Source organism: Podarcis gaigeae, assembly GCF_964106915.1.
Source record: "Podarcis gaigeae genome assembly, chromosome: 3".
In the NCBI taxonomy this organism is placed as follows: Eukaryota; Metazoa; Chordata; class Lepidosauria; order Squamata; family Lacertidae; genus Podarcis; species Podarcis gaigeae.
Window position 1 is genome coordinate 84032527 of NC_139680.1, and position 16940 is coordinate 84049466.

Consider the following 16940-nt stretch of genomic DNA (forward strand, 5'->3'; position numbering starts at 1 on the left):
TCACCCCAAATGACGGGCATGCATTTGCTCAGCCAGAAGGACTCATTTCGTGATGGTGCCACAGGATACAATTGACATAATGTCTCCCGGACTGCCTTATCTGTTGAGTAGGGAACCTGTTTTCTCCAGCAGAGGGCAGTCATTTCATGTATGTACTGTATTGGATTGGCATTTTGATAGCACCCAGGATTAAGTGGAACTTTGTGATACTGTATATAATCTCACTATCCACTATACAATTTCAGCCTGTAGCTTTCTTAATTTTACTTATGCATATACATGAAGCACAGGGATCACTCAAAATTAATTTGCCACCCAGTAACATGGCAAACTAATGACCCATTCAACATTTTAGAAACACAAAATGAGTAAGAAATTATTGCAACTGCAATATAATAATAATTGTTAACTATAATTAACTTCATTATTAACTATTGAAGAATTGCCCTTATTTAGTAGCATTCATTACTATAATCTTTTGTGTTATTTCAGTGCAGATTGCACTGCATCGGCAGAGAACCAATCAATTTTAATTCAGTCTCTCAAGGAGGTCTGGATACATATGGTAATTCATGCCAAAAATAGGGTTATTCACTGTGATTTTATTATGAGCAATAATCCATGGGAATAAAATTAAACAAATGGATAAATTGCATCCATAAGAAGTGTACTATTTATGAAGAGCCAGGCTCCGATATATAAAATTAGGGATGGGTAGCGGCTTGATTTAAAGTATACATAATATGGTGACAGACCACCTAATGCCATTTCCGTCCTACAATCACTTACGGCTCACAATGAGCAAAAAACCCCACCCATCATGCATGTGAGATGTGTTGTATAACACATCTTTTATAATCGCAAATTATATCAGTACTCCTCTTATCCTTCTACAATATCTCACTTACGTTTTTTGGTATCACATGTGTATCACAGAGCTTAGCTTGCCTGCAATGACTGTGGATTAGAGTTGAAGTGTGTGTGTATATAGTAGTACAATCCTATTCATGTTTAAGTAAGTCTCATGGGTCTCAGTTGAGCTTACTACCAGCTGTGGGTAGCGGATGGCAGCCAATTGCATCTTTGTACAATGGTGGTACTTAGGCTTTAATAACCTGGCACCTATTATTGTGTCATTTTGGCAAATACATAACCTCCCAGGCTTTTTCAAATATTGGATGAGCTGATTTTTAACACTCTTTCCATTCTGTTGCTTTTGATGTGTGTGTGTCCATCGGCCTGTTGCAACGGTTGTTTTTTATATTATTTTTCTTTAACAGTTTAACACTGAATATGTAACTTTATTTAAAGTTTAATATTATTAACTAAGACTTGTATATATGGCAGCCATAGGTGACAAGGAATTGCAGGAAGGCAAGCGCATAGCATGCCTTGGGGGGGGGAACTATCATTATACAGGAGCCTTGGATTTTGGGGAAATGTGTGCTAGGAAGGAGAAGGGGAACAGAGGGAGAACCCATGTGGTGCTGGCAAGAGGAGGCTGCACTAGGAGCCATGATGATGGGTGCTACTTTGCACCCAAGCTTGCTGAAGAGAGGGGCCACGAGATACATTATTGAGGTACAATGTTCTGTACCTCCTCTGCTGCAGACTCCCAGGTGTAAAAATGTGGTAATAAACCATAGATCTTTAAGATATTAGCCTCCACTGTGCCTCAATCTCTCCATTCCTGGGTAGCATCTAGAATTCCTGGAATCTGTAACCACTCATGGAGACTGGGGTGGAGTGCAACCATTGCAGCAGATCTACTGGCCTGTCTCCTATAGGCCTTCTCGGTTATAGCCCAGTTCACTGTTGGTTTGTTTTACGCTGACACTGCTGCTTCTCTTTATTTATGCAGACAAATGAGTCATCAACAGGAGGTCATGGCCTTGTTTCTTCAGGCTTTTCTTGATGCTCCCCCGCCCCTTTGTGGATACATTGGCACATAATGAGCTTCTTAAAAGCAATGTTGGATGAATTAAAAACAACATTCTCCTTCTGCTTCACTTTCACAAACCAATAAAATAATGTTTCCAACCTCTGTGTCTTCTCTCCCCAGCACTGGCCAATTGTTAAGTGAATACTTTTACAACCCATGCACCAAATTGGTCCTCATATAAGTCAAAGCGAGAGAGTTTGCTGGAATTTTGAGGGTGGGGGAAGAGAAGGGTATTTGCCCTTAAAGAGCAGCAGATAGTCAGTTTCTATAGTTGCGTGGCGAGTTCCCGCCCCCCACCAAGGATAAAGACACCAGACACCAGAATTTAAGGTTAAATGGACGAATTAGGCCACAACTTTATTGAATTCAGGAATGAGAGGCATTGGCTTAGGCATTGGTCCTATCGACTATCCGGCTCCAGCCCATTTGCTGGAGACACGGGAAGGCTTAACACCATAGTGGGGAGTCAACTAGGAGCTCCCCTGGGTCACCGCTCGGGGGCGTGCCCTAGGCCCACACCTCCATAGGCTTTGGACAGGGCCACGCCCCCCGGAGTCCTTTATCGGACCACCCTTCATTCTCTGGGGGGAGGTGATGGCGTTCCTCCCCCCCCCCCGACATCCTCTAAACCCCTTCTTACCAATGCCTAACCGCCACACGACCCTGCTCTCGCGGGGGCTGAAATCAGCCCCCGCTCACATGGGGTGGGCATGAAGCCCGCAACCCCACCTCCTGGGCAGGCCAGAAGTGGCTTTACCACCACAGCAGTGCTTTTTTCCTCTCCACCCCTGAGCATGCACTCTCTTCTTTCTGCAAACTCCTCTTTTACGGCTCCCTCCTTTTCACTCTCCCGCACGGATCACATTCGCAACCCGTGCGTCCACTGTACATGATTGTGCCTCCAAAGTTTCAAGTCATTTGGGCCATGGATTCAGACGAGCCATGACAGCAATCGACTAGTGTCCTGATAATGCACCCAGCAGCCATTTGTGCCAAGAAGTTTAGCTTGGCTGGTTTTTATGACCTTGCTTCCTGGATAATGGGACCCTAATGACCAGAGGGTTTGTACCTCTTTCCCTGTTCTCATAGTTGTTTAGCAGCCATGGCAGAATGAAGCCTTGGCAGCAATCTAGGATTGAGGATGTTATGGGAGAAGCAGAGAAACTAGGGCAAATAGCCCTGCATGAATTTGGGTTTAACACTGCTAATGGAGCTCTGCAATAGGAGCAGTTTGTTTGTGAGCCTTGAATTCTGCTTAATATATGTGTATATTTCCCCCCTCCCAACACTGCTAATAGCTGCTTTGGCAGATGGCATATAAGTCTGGGAAATGGTGTGTGAGACAGGCTAAACACTATGACCGCTGCTCCCTGTTTAATTAGGAGGTTTGCAGACAACAAAGGCTGAGCGAAGTCCTGAAATAATTTTCAGCAGTTAAACTCATAATCCATTTATGTTAATTTTCAATTTATTTCTATATGTGGATGCTGCTTAAAGTTGTCGTTTTCAGGAACATGTTTATAGAGCATTTTGCACTTCTTTCCTAAATCCACTGTCCTTGAAGTAAGTCCTGTTGACTTTCAAAAGGATTAACTTACAAAATGAGTGATTTAGAATTGCAGCTGTGGACAATATTGCTGCTTTGGGTTTTCATTTTACAGGATGTTGCTACAAGAACTCTGGTGTATCTCTAGAGAAAATGAATTACTTCCAAATTCTGGCACCAGGCTTTCCTCGGGATTGGGGGGGTGCTGAGTAGATTACATTCGTCTCATATGATGATTCTGAGTTACAATGATCGAGTGATAATTCACTTTGTGTTCATTATTTGATATTATATGCAGAACTGCATTTAACCCCCAATCCTCAGCTTTCACTGTGAGCTGGCACTAATGGAGGCAAAACTCTCCATAGAGCAGTTCCTTTTCTTGGACCTTCTTTTCTCTTGCAAGCGAAATGATGATTTATCATGCTTTTGAGGATTAAAAGATCTTTTACGTATGCCTAAAACTAAAACATAATCTTCATAACCTTTTTGAGCAAATACTGTATTCCCTTCCCCTTGCATTCCTGATATAAAGGCTAAATAAAAGCCAGTGAGGTGTAGTCGTCAGAGTTCAAATACGGCAGAGACCAGGGTTCAAATCCCCCACTCAGCCATGAAGCTCACAAGGGTGATTTCAGGCCACTCACTGCCTATGAGCACAACCTACCCACAGGGTTGTTGTTAGGATAAAACAGGGGTGGGGAGAACGATCTCCGCTTTGAGGCTCCCCCCCCCCCAGATTCAAGCAGTATGCTCACCCAGGGTCCATGTTTCCTTTTGCAAATGAGGCATAGCAGAGACTGTAGTGTCTTTGTGGTATATGGTTTATTTATACTTATATGTGACCTGATCCTATGTTGGAGGGGTCCACACTATTAACACCCCAAAAAGCTCTTGTTTCTCTCACGGCCACAGCCTTGGATTCAAATACACAGCAAACATTGTGCTCTCTCCCTTCCTTTTCCAGTCTGCAACTCACTCCCCAGGGGTTCAGTGTCTGGCACCCAGTTTAACACTCCAAGCTTTGATTAAATTCTAACACTTACTAGATCCAGGAATTATATGTGCCTGGCACCCAGCCCCTGCCCCCCCCCAACTCAAAACAATACTGATGCCCTGAAAAGCTCTGGAAAAGCACATAAACCCTGGCATCTCCTCCTGCCAAGGATGCAAGGCAGAAAGTGGTTCCTTAAGCAGGGAAGAGGCTTTCTGTGTGTGACATAAGGCTCTGGAAACTTATTCACATTCAGACCCTGTCCTGGGTGTTTGGAAATAGCAATGACCCACTTTGTCGTCTGGGCTCCTGAATGGAGAGGCTTGAAGAGAGCAAAAGACATGGAGGGTGGGTGGGAGGAAGCAGAACACTAAGGGCAGGGGCAGTGGGTGAGGGGTGGCACAGCTGCAAGCCAGAGTGAAATGTGTGCCAATTGGAAGAAAGGAAGGGGAGGTCACAAAGACCCAGTGCCCGCCAAATGATGGTTGGAGAAGAGCTGGCTGGAGGCAGTGCCACAGCAAGAGAAGGGTGTTAGGGAGGGGTGTGCAGAGGCAATCAACTTCAACTAAGGCTGCCCTATTCAGGTAAAGGGACCCCTGACTCTGGTGTTGCAGCGCTCATCTTGCTTTATTGGCCAAGGGAGCTGGCGTACAGCTTCCGGGTCATGTGGCCAGCATGACTAAGCCGCTTCTGGCGAACCAGAGCAGCGCATGGAAACGCCATTTACCTTCCCGCCGGAGTGGTACCTATTTATCTACTTGCACTGGTGTGCTTTCGAACTGCTAGGTGGGCAGGAGCAGGGACTGCCAACCTGATCGGCAAGCCCTAGGCTCTGTGGTTTAACCCACAGCACCACCCGCATCCCATTCAGATGCACTGAAATAAATGGGAGTTAAATTCCAAGAAAACATGCTTAGAATTGGGGCCATAGTCCAGGCATGGTGCTAGACATGTTTACTTGAAGGCAGTAATTTACCCCAAGTGCCTGTCTTGCATTTATAACCTGCCATCTGAGTTCTGTTCTTTTATCCCTTGTAAAGGGGGAACAGCTAAAAAGAGTGACTGTCCCAAAGTCACCAAGTGAGATCTATGGCCCAGTGGGGATTTCAAACCCACACCTCCCTGCTCCTAGTCCAATGCTCTTTATCACTGGGGCTCTCTCCTACTCCCAAAATTAACACACATAGGAGAACTATGTCCCCACTTTCCGCCAGGCCTCAGACACTTCTTCATGCGGTACATAGTTAAAACTATGGAACTTGCCCCCACAGGAGGCAGTGATGGCCACGGAGCTAGCTGCGTTTAAAAGAAAATTAGACAAATTTATGGAGGAGAGCGCTACTGATGGCTATGCTTTGCCTCCACAGTTGGAGGCAGCCATGCTTCTGAAAAACGTTGCTGGAAACGACAGGAGGGAAGGCAGAGTGCTCCTGTGCTTAATAATAATTATAATTTTTTTATTTATACCCCGCCCATCTGGCTGAGTTTCCCCAGCCACTCTGGGCGGCTCCCAATCAAGTCTTAAAAACAGTACAGCGTTACATATTAGAAACTTCCCTGCTTGAGTGCCGCTTGCTGGTACAGTATTCCGCAGGCAGCTGATTGGCCATTGCGAGAACAGGATGCTGGCCTACATGGGCCACTGGCCTGATCCGGCACAGCAGTTATGAATGCGTGAATCTCGGAAGATGGGCAGGCCGCTTCCTCACGCCCCGCTTCGCACTCATGGCGAATCCCGAACCAAGAGCTTCCAGCCGCCTCCCTCGTTTGGGAAGCGCCCTGCCAACTGGTCCAGGCCCAGGGCACAGTCACCAGGCACGGTGCCCAGCAAAGGCGGGAAAGGAGGCGGCTGCTGCAAGCCGACCGAGTCCCTGCAGTGGCGCGCGAGGAGAGGAGGAGGCGGGCCGCGGGAGAGCCTATCTTTACCACGAGGCGGGGCTGCCCCGGAGTGAGCCGGCCCCTTCGCATGCAATTGCCGCCGCGAGGACGCTGCACGCCGAGACCGGAGAGCGCGGGGCCGGAGCAGGTGAGTTTCGCCTGGCGTGCATAAGGAACCGCTTCCCGCGGCCTGCCCGGGGGGCCCAGGCGCTAGGCGGGAACGGAGAGACCCCCCCGAGCCGGGAGGAGCGACGTGGCTCGGCAAGCCGATGCCAGCCAAGCCGATGATGGATGGGCCGGGGTGGTGGCGCGTGTGCCTGGCATCGGGAGCCAACTCTCCCCGGCGCGGGAAGCGCAGTGGCAGGTGCCTGTTGCTGCTCCGGAGGGCGGAGATGGGCTTCCTGCCTTGCTCGCTCCGCGGCCACGAGGCGAGCGGTGCCAGCCTGGCACTCGGCTCTAGGGGGCTCACCTCTGCTTCCTTTCCTGCAGGCGGCTCGAGGAGTCGCTCCGGTTTCGCGGAGGCGGCAGAGCAGATCCTAAGGGCGCGAGCAACTTAGTGTCTGTATCTATATATCTCTGTCCGTCCATTCATCCCTTTCCCCACCCGCTGCCCTGAAACGGAGGTTGCCAAAGTAACGCTCATTTCTCTCAGAAGAAAGAGGCGCCCCAGCAGCGGCGGTGGTGACATTTTTTGAAGTTGGCGGGAAGAGAAGTTGGCGGGAAGGGGGTTAGGATGCCCGCGGTCGGGGCTGGGGGGCTCTTCCCCATCTTCGTCCACCTCCTATGAGTCATACTCTGTTCTTTTTCGATATTTAAGAGCTTGTGAGCCGTCCCCCTTTCTTTGAATAAAAGAGTAACGATTTCTTCCTACCTCGTGGTAACGGGGACCGCCCCCACTGGAATCCCTCTATTGTTTCTGACGTATCGCAGCGCCGCCGTTCGTCTTAAAAGGAATTGCTTATCTTTCCAGATGGCGATCGTGTAAGCTGTGTATCCCTTACATTTATTGAGCTATTCCATACTGCATGGCGGTGGTTAGAGTAGACGGTGCGAGAGAGTCCCGTGAGCTGGTCTTGGGCACACCATTTTATTTATTTTTTGCACACCTACGGATGGTTGCCAGAGCACAGGATTGTGTCAGTGGTATAACCAAAGTCTCCTATGGAGACTTCAAAATTTGTACCCACATGCAACGATTGCTGCTTTTTCTTGGATCTTGTCCGGTATATTCCTGAGAGAACTCACCCAACCTTAGTGTGCTGCCTTTTTTTTTAGCAGGGGTGGAGAACCTGGGCCATATCTTTATTTCCCCTCACAGTCAACTTTGACAGGCGGTTGAGACTACTCCCCAGTCAATCACCTGTGTGAGGAAAGATAGTGACCAAGCAGAATAGCACCTCCTCCCCCCCCCCCCCGCCGTCCCCGTGCATCAGATGATCAGGCTTCCTGGAGGCTTTGAATAGCAGTTGCGGGAAACCACAGAAAGGGAGAATGCTTTTGTGCTTGGGTCCTGCTTGTGGATTTTTCACAAGCATCTGATATGGGTCACTGTGATAGCAGGATGCTGGACTAGTTAGTTAGGCCATTGGCCGTATTCAGCAGGCTCTTTCGGTGGGAGAAAGGATGCATGCGTATAAGTGGTATTTAGTTACATGCGCCTAGGGTTTTAGAGTAGGTCATGGGGTTGGTTATGTCAGCATCGGATTTTGAGGAGCAGTTTGAAGCAAGCAGGAAATTAGGAAAATGCCTTGGTCTGTCTATATCATTCCAGATGTGGTGGGTCCAACATCTGGAGGGCCACAGGTTCCCTACCCCATGTCTATGCAGCCTGGAAGTGGCCACGGTGGCGTAACACTGCTTGTCGGCACCCGGGGCAGGGGTGGAGCATGCTCGCCAGGTGGTGTCGGAATGCATTCGCTGAGCCCTCACCACTGTTGGGCAGGCATGTGCCGGGCGGGCACAGAGGGTGCCCTTCACTCTCCGCTCTCACCAAGCCCCCACCACTGGAGCAAAGCAGGGCATGGGGATCTCTGCACAGCCCCCACCAGATTCGGTGCCCAGGACCTTGGCACCCCTGGCACCCCCACGCTACTCCACTGAGTGGCAATCCAGGGTTTCAAAGAGGCATTTCCAGGCCTACCAAGAGGTGGCAGGGATTGAATCTGCATACAAAACCTGTGTTGTGCTACTACCGTAAGCTGCAACCCTTACTCAAGTAAGGCAAGTGGCATCGTACAGGTGTCCTGAGAGGCAATTTCAAGCATAAGGGGTAGCAAGAGAGAGAGAGAGAGCAGAATGCTTTAAAGGAGCAGGAGACTTGGCTGTTTGAGGGTGATGGGACTAGAGAAGTGAACATTACAATTGCAGATGGATTGAGGCAGGATAGTAGGAAGATGAGGGAGAGGGCAAATTGTGAAGGGACCCTTCAATTGCTCCCATTCCAAATGCACTTTCTTCATGCACATTCAGCTCACTTTTTCCTATTCAGTCTGCCAGTCGTTACTGTCAGGTTGCTGACCTCTTTCCCTTTAACATGGACTGAAGGGTGAGCTAGACAATAATCAGGATCTAAAAAGTTGGGGCAGTGGGAGTTTAACAGTTTCCTCACCTGCTGCAGTCCTAACAAAAATCCCTCTTCTGAAACTGCTTTTTGCGTTGTGAGAAAATACCAATGCAAATAGCAGCAGAGGAGGAATTTTTGTTAGGATTAAGGCAGGGTAGCAAATGTTTAAGCTTCCCCCTCTTGCTGCTGAGATAATGCTGTGGCGTAGTGTGGAGGTGCAGGGGGGGCCGGCCGCACCGGGCGCAACATCTGGAGGTTAGGGTTAGGGGGCGCAAATCCACGGGTTAGGGGGTGCAAATTACTTGCCTTGCCCTGGGTGCTGATAACCCATGCTACGCCACTGGATAATGATAATTATCACCCCCATAAGATGGTATTTTCATTTAAAGGAACATACAGATTAAAGGCAAAGTCACATTTGACTATCCAGTTTAGCTTTTTGTCTTTTCTATAATCTGTGCTGCTCTTCCCACACCTGGTGCTAAATGGCAGAGAAATAGAACAGGGAAAACAAAGTATTTTATTGTAGCGAAGCAACGAGTTATTCAGTGTGTCTGTATCTCAAAGCTTGGGAAAGCATTCCAGTAGCAAAGCATAAGGAGATAAGACAGTTTGGGAAGAAGAAGGAAATAAATAAATGAATATTTCATAGATTTTTAACAGGGATATTTGGGATTGGCATAGACTTCATGCTGTTGTGAGTGGTATTGGATTATATGATAAATGTGGGGTCTTAATTAGAAACAATTTGTGTAAGTTACCGTAGGCTGCCAATAAAAGTACAGTTTTATTGAATATAATGACAATGTACAGTATTGCACTCAGTATTTATCAGGCATGATGATCATACTCTGGAGTTAAGCTATTATATACTGAGCACTTTAAGAAAACAAGAGTAGCCTTGTTACTCTGTAAGAAAACAACTCCAATTTCCACAGTTGGGTAAAACCTTTATTTGGACCGACTGAAAGATTACAAAGATGTAGCAAACTTTTGAATTCTCCAGAATTATTCAGCAGCAAAATGTTGCACAATTAGGGGTGGTTGCACAGGGCAAAATGTATTAAAGTAATAAAAATAGACTGAGTGTTATAGGTGTGGGGTCAGTTTACAGAAAAAGTCAAGCTGAATTCCACCCATTGTTTTTCTGTGGTGTGCAGAATTATTGCTAAATCTTCCAGCAGTTACAAAAATTGATTCACTCCAGATAAAGAGGCACATCCTTCAGCAATAGAAGTACTTCCTTATATCCATCCATCAAAGTATAGATGAGGCTGCCTTTTGCAGAGTCAGAGCAAAAAACACACTTGCAGCAGTAGTGTGTACTTTCATGGGCAGCAGATTTCCAAACTCTCATAGTTGAGGGGAGGTAGGAAGATCTGATTGATTGATTATTTAATTTCTATACCATTTAATACATTTAAAATATATCTAAACCATGTATAAAAACTGAAGCAACAACTTAAAATATTACAAATATGCACAGTTACATATAAAAATGTTACATTAATACAAATATATAAAAATCAATATCAATCAATATAAATTCATTTTTCAATATCAAAATCAATTCATTTTCCTTCTGACACACCCACCCTCTCAGCTTTCAATTTGCACCCAGGGTCTGATGCGTGGGTTTTTAAAAAAACAAAACAAAACCCAAGTACCCGTTATCCACTTTTACAGTGGTGAAATGGCCTTACACTAACTAAGTTAAAATGATTCCTTGCCCTCTGTTCAAGGGGCACCCCTGCTCAGAAAAGTTGTAGAGAGACGTAAAACACAGAACGTCATATCAGCAAAGCACCCCATCAAACCTGTTACAGATAGGTAGCTGTGTTGGTCTGCCATAGTCAAAACAAAAAAAAATTCCTTCCAGTAGCACCTTAAAGACCAACTAAATTAGTTCTTGGTATGAGCTTTCGTGTGCATGCACACTTCTTCAGATACCTGCTAATTTACAAGCCAGCAGCAATAAAAATAAAATAAAGCACACAATAAAAAGAACCAAACCTGGGTTGGTTAGAATGTCTTTAAGATCTTCTTAAAGTCCACCAATGAAAAGTCCACCAATGATTGGTGCCAGTCCACCAATGAAAAGCCCTTGTCTCAGATACCTACCAATCTAACTGCTCTTACTAGCAGGCCGGAGGGCAGGGCCCCCTCATACAGACTACAGCTCAGGCAGTGTTAGAAAATAGATATTAAAGCTAGGAGCTAAATGGCACCTTAAACCTAGGTTATGGGTGCAACAACGCAATGTTTAAGCCCACTTTTTAATAACAAGAATACAAAGCTGAAAATGAACTGCAGCTAAAATATTATGTTCATTTTTCACATGGTCTACTCCTTCTCCTGCCCACCCCCTGATATTCTTAAGAGGGTCTCTTCTCCAGTCTTCAGAAAGTAGCTGGAAGTGGGGAGAAAAAAGGTGCTCCTTTCCTTCCACTCTGCAGTTTTAATCTGAAATGTTAGGCGCAATACTGCACCCACAGAGCTCAGAAACTGCTCGCACTAATGAAACTCCCTGTCTTAAAATGCACCTAGAACAATGGGAGTTTCGAGCACTTGAGCTCAGGCAGGTGTATTTGATCACAGGCCAGGGTAATAATTGCTCATTAAAATTGTTGAGGAAAGCCTTTGTGCGAGGCACTAGTAGGAATTCCCTCCCCCCCCCCCCCACCTCCCAGTTCTGCATCATTCTGACCACCTCCTGGCTATTTGCCCTGCAAGACTTGTGCCACCAGCGTGCCAAGCAAGCCCTTAGCCACACTTGGGAAGAACAAGCAGTGAAACTGTGGGGCCTGAGAGTTGAGAAAGAACAAGATGTTATAAAAAGATTGAGATTAATGCCTCCATGAGTCATAACACTCCTGGAACAAGCATTTCAATGCTGAGCTCTCTGATAGACTTACAACCTGCAAGTTGACTCTTAAACAACAGGGAAGGAGGATCCTTGTGTTCATTTTACACATAAAAGGACCAAAGACCATAGGTGGGGTTTCCACTTCTCTAGTCGCTCTAAAAAAAAAATGATGCTAAGTAAGAGAAGGTGTAAAGAAAGCAGCTCCTGCCAACCTAGCAGTTCGAAAGCATGCCAGTGCAAGTAGGTAAATAGGGTTGTTGTTTTTTAACCTTTACCAAAGAAAGCAACATATTTGCTGCTCACAAAGCTTAGGCCAGGGGTCAGCAAACTTTTTCAGCCAGGGGCCGGTCCACTGTCCCTCAGACCTTGTGGGGGGGCCAGACTATATTTTTGGGGGGGGAATAAATGAATTCCTATGCCCCACAAATAACCCAGAGGTGCATTTTAAATAAAAGCACACATTCTACCTATATAAAAACACGCTGATTCCCGGACTGTCCGCAGGCCAGATTTAGAAGGTGATGGGGCAGGATCCAGCCCCTGGGCCTTAGTTTGTCTACCCATGGCTTAGGCTATGTCAGGCATAGGCAACCTTGGCCTTCCAGATATTTTGGGACCACAATTCCCATAATCCCTGACCACTGGCCCTGTTAGCTAGGGATCATGGGAGTTGTAGTCACAAAACATCTGGAGGGCCGAGGTTGCCTATGCCTGGGCTATGTCAACACCAGCACGTTTGAAATGTTTCATCCATTCTTTTTCATTTCTTAGTTCCAGCCCCACACTGAAATAGCCCTGGATTTGCACCACTGCTCTCATGCATGCACACATTAGGTGTAGGCCATGTTTGGATGACATGCTAGATCATAAAACATGACTTACTCATAGTTTTCTGTATACAGCTCAAGCTCTCTCACTTAGCATTTGTATGATCAGATACAGAAAAAGTGCATACTTAGTGCAAATTAAAAGGAAACCAAACCCCTTACATGAGAGAATGGGAATCTTATGCTCTACAACGAGTGGCTAATCTTTCGGCAGAGGGCTGCATTGTCTCATGGTTAGTTGTCAAAGGGTGCAGGGGGGCATGTCAGAATGGGTGTGGCCAAATTGAAAAAGTAGCTGCATTAAGAACTGTAATTCTCAAAGCTGCCTTACATAAGACTTCCCGGTCAGCAACTACTATTTTTAATCAATTTTAAATCATTCATTATTAAATTATGTAACCAAAAAGTATTTTTAAACAAACATATTTTACGGAGCGACTTGGAGGGACACACACACACAACATTTTGCCATCACTGTAGGGGACCTACAGGAGCAGTCAATTACGGTATTTTTAAAAAAATAAATAAATGACAAATGGGGGGGTGCTTTTGCCGTGCATTCTCTCCAGTATGCCTTGCCTCTTTAAGCCAGTGCAGAATCTGTACATTGATCCCTTGCCCATGCTTATTTCTTAAATGAAAGGTGCCAAAGTTCAGCTCTGCCTCAAAGTCCCATCCCACTAACCTTGATGCATTTATCTCTAATTTCAGATAGGTGTGAGCAAGTTGTGTTGATACGGTCATAATAGAAACCAAGGCACTTTAGACATGCTCTGTCATAGTCTAGCTGACAATGCACTCTGTTTATTTGTTTCCACCCTGACCCTCTCTTTGTTGCTGAGATTATCTGCTCATTCATGCTACATGTGCTGCAAGTGGCGCAGACAATAGGAGTTTGTTGCACTCCTGCACTTGGATAAAGCCTGGTGTTGCACAGCTCTCCATTCCCTAATTTGTGGCAAAACCACATTACAGCACAGTACAGTGGTACCTCTAGTTAGAAACTTAATTCGTTCCGGAGGTCCGTTCTTAACCTGAAACTGTTCTTAACTAGAGGCACGCTTTCGCTAATGAAACTTTTGCTGCTGCTGCGCCGCCGGCACACGATTTCCGTTTTCACCCTGGGGCAAAGTTCTCAACTCGAGGTAACTCTTCCAGGTTAGCGGAGTTTGTAACCTGAAGCATTTGTAACCTGAGCCGTTTGTAACTCGAGGTACCACTGTATTTATTATATTATATCATTATTATTAATTGATACTGTGGTGTACACCAGAGGAACTCAGTCTTCTACTTGGTTGCACGCTTGCCAAAAAGGTTGTTGGTTGCTGATCTAGATACTATTTCAGTTGGGGACCTGATACTTTATACCTTCAAAAGTTCTATTTAGGCCTTAACAGCTGCATCCAAACCCAAAGGCCTCTTAACTTCATTTTTAGTAGCAATGGAGATCTCCATTTTTCCAGATGTGCCCTGAAGCAAAGTGCTGGGTCCTCTTCCTTAACCTGAATGGACCCCCACTAAGTACTCACTGACCTCTTTACAGGGTCCAGGAGAAAAGGGGCAAAAGCTTCTTTTCCAACTGCTACAGAAAGTTGGTTCTGTTGGGCGTGGCTGGCCCACATTGCCTTCTTATAACAGGGTGGGGATAGAGCTTAGCCCTGGGGCCAGGAGAGGCAGAAAAGGATGGGTTGCTAGGAAGGGAAGGGCTTTCTTGAGTTTTAAATGTACGGATCCTCTCCTGTGCTCTTTGGGGCTTGGTGCATCAGCAGAAAGCTTTGATTTTTGGGATAAAAAAGCTATGTGAAGAATGACTGTGTCAGCTGGGGCATATACTGTTGCCTCCCTCTGTCTCCCTCTTAAATTCAAAGGTTGCACTCTGTACCTTAACCAAGGCAGAGGCTCCCACCTTCTGATGGAAGGGTGGGTGGAAACCATCAGTGAGCTTTGCATGCAGAAGGTCCTAGGTTCAATCCCAGGCATCTCCAGGACCGTCAGTGAGGCAGGTGGTCCTTCCCCTTCATGCACACCTCATTATTGGACAAACCATCAAGCACTGGTAAATACAAGCCCAGTAACAAGAGGCTTCTGTTATTGCAGATGCTCAAGTTAATCACAACTAAACCAGCATTAAGATCAAACCTAGAACACAGATGGCACAGATGTTGCAGGGAGGGGCTGGTTTTTAAAGATGGAGCAGTAAACTCCTGATTCAGCAAGACTTTCTATCCTTTTGTGTTCTTTGAATGGAGAGCTGTTCTTTAATCTTGGATGACCCGATAAAGAGGGGAAGCCCATCTATCACACAGGAAATGTTGACAGTTGTGCGAGTCTACTTCTTTTAACAGATATCTGAGATTAGTTTTGGGAAAACATTATTCGAAGACTGTGCTGACTTGGTTGCCTTCCAAACCACCTGATCTAGCTCTCGTGTACTATGCTACAAGTCCATAAAAACTTACGCAATAATACATTTGTTGATCTTTAAGGTGCCGCAAGACTCTCTGTTGTTGTTTTCCTGCAAGAGATTAGCACTCTGGAACCGGCTGACATAAGAAGTGGCAGAAACTTATTGTATTTCTGTCTCTTGCAACATAAATTAAGTTTAGGCTTGGCACGCTTGTTGTTGCAACCAACCAAAGTAGCCACTTTTCCTTGTAAATTATATGGAAATTTTCTTTGGAAAGTTACTCCTGCTGACTCTTCATTTCCTGGTAAGCATCTGTAATTGTTTTCCTGTGGTTTCTCATCTGAGCAGACAAATATTGGGAGAAGAAGCAGTGGATGTACAAGAATGTCAGGTTGTTTCGGGAGGTGGATTAAGAAACTTGTTAAGGTTGCAGTTCCTCCCTCACTGACCTGAGAGTAAATCCCATTGACTTCAGTTGGGTGTGCTTCTGAGTAGACATAGGATTGAACTACTAAGATCAGGCATCCCCAACCTGCAGCCCTCCAGATGTTTTGGCCTACAACTCCCATGATCCCTAGCTAACAGGACCAGTGGTCAGGGATGATGGGAATTGTAGTCCAGAACATCTGGAGGGCCGAAGGTTGGGGATGCCTGACTAAGATGGTATGGAATGTTTTGCAATATATTACTTTGGGAAGTCCATGCTACAGTGATAATGGAAATGCTTTTCAGATAATGATTGCTGGGGCAAGAAGCCCAGCTACTTAATGCTCGCGGAGAATGCCAGGGTATTCTAGCTAATCTGAAAATACTGCTTTGCTTATCTGAAAAGTCCCTTTTGCTGTTGGCAGTGGAAACTGAATTATGCTTTTTAGTCTGCTGTTTGGTCATTGCTTGCGCACTGTTTAAAGGGCAGCCAGGAACATTTTCAAGAGGTGTCAGCAAATCAAGAGATAGTGCCAGTTCTGTTGTACAAAGTATGTGTTTACGTAAAGCCTTCCAGTCTTTCTGGAACCTTAGTTTATAGCCCCAATGGCCTTTCAACTATCATGCAAATATTTCTGGAACAGGATACCAGATGGTTGGCTAGCTCCAGCCCTCTCCCATGGTGGTACTTGATGGAAAGTCCCTTAACCAGTAATGCTTTCTGCAGAATCTAGTTTATAGTTTGTTTATAAAATCATTTATATACCTCTATATCATAAAGTATCACAGGGATGGCTGTTAGTATCACCCCTTTGGAACTTAGCAGAGGCTGTCAAGGCCGCTTGTTGGACCACTGTGCTCCAGATAATTTCAGTGATTGAGTTAGGTTCAGGTGGTCCTTAAAGGATCCTAGGCCCAAGTTGTTCAGGGCTTTGTATATCAACGCAACACCCTTGAACCTGTCCCGGTAGCATATGGGCAGCCAATACAGGTGTTTCACCTGAGGTTCACATCCTGTCATTCGTTTGCCCCACACTGCTTTCTGCACTAACTGGAGTTTCTGGACCAGGCCCGAGGGCAGCCCCACAAGGAGTACATTGTAGTAATCAAGTCTCAAGGTTACCCATGTACTCTGGACAAATTATCCTGATCCAGATACAGCTGTACCTGGCATACCACATGAAACTGGTAAATGGTAGACTTGGCCACAAGAGAGAGGAAAGTATTTTGGTTATTATAGACTGCAGTATCCCTTAGCAAGGTTTTATTAGTTGTGGTTGTTATGTGCTGACCATAGCTGTCAATGTTTCCCTTTTTTTAAGGGAAATTCCCTTATTCTGAATACACAGGAAAAGGGAAAAGTTGACAGCTGTGGTGCTGACATATTGTCGTTTTGCTGACATATGCTACTACACCCCTAAAGTACATATGCAGCGCAAATGTAAACTAGTTTAATTGCAAGACTTGTCATGTTCTCTTGTTCTATCCCTC

The 16940-nt window shown here is 45.8% G+C and overlaps 1 protein-coding gene across 4 annotated transcripts in view; it reads left to right on the forward strand.

Moving 5' to 3' along the window:
- The window catches only part of SLC29A1 (solute carrier family 29 member 1 (Augustine blood group)), a 79215-nt gene that overhangs the window by 15146 nt on the left and 47129 nt on the right, over positions 1-16940 (forward strand). Inside the window, exon 1 of one of the 4 annotated variants that reach the window (XM_083732601.1) lies at positions 6288-6508. The exons of 1 other annotated variant lie outside the window; for it this stretch is intronic. The gene's annotated coding sequence lies outside the window, so the exon portion shown is untranslated. Of the gene's footprint in view, positions 1-6287; positions 6509-15097; positions 15328-16940 lie in introns of those variants that run through there. 2 more of the 4 variants (XM_083732603.1, XM_083732607.1) reach the window with 2 other exon arrangements.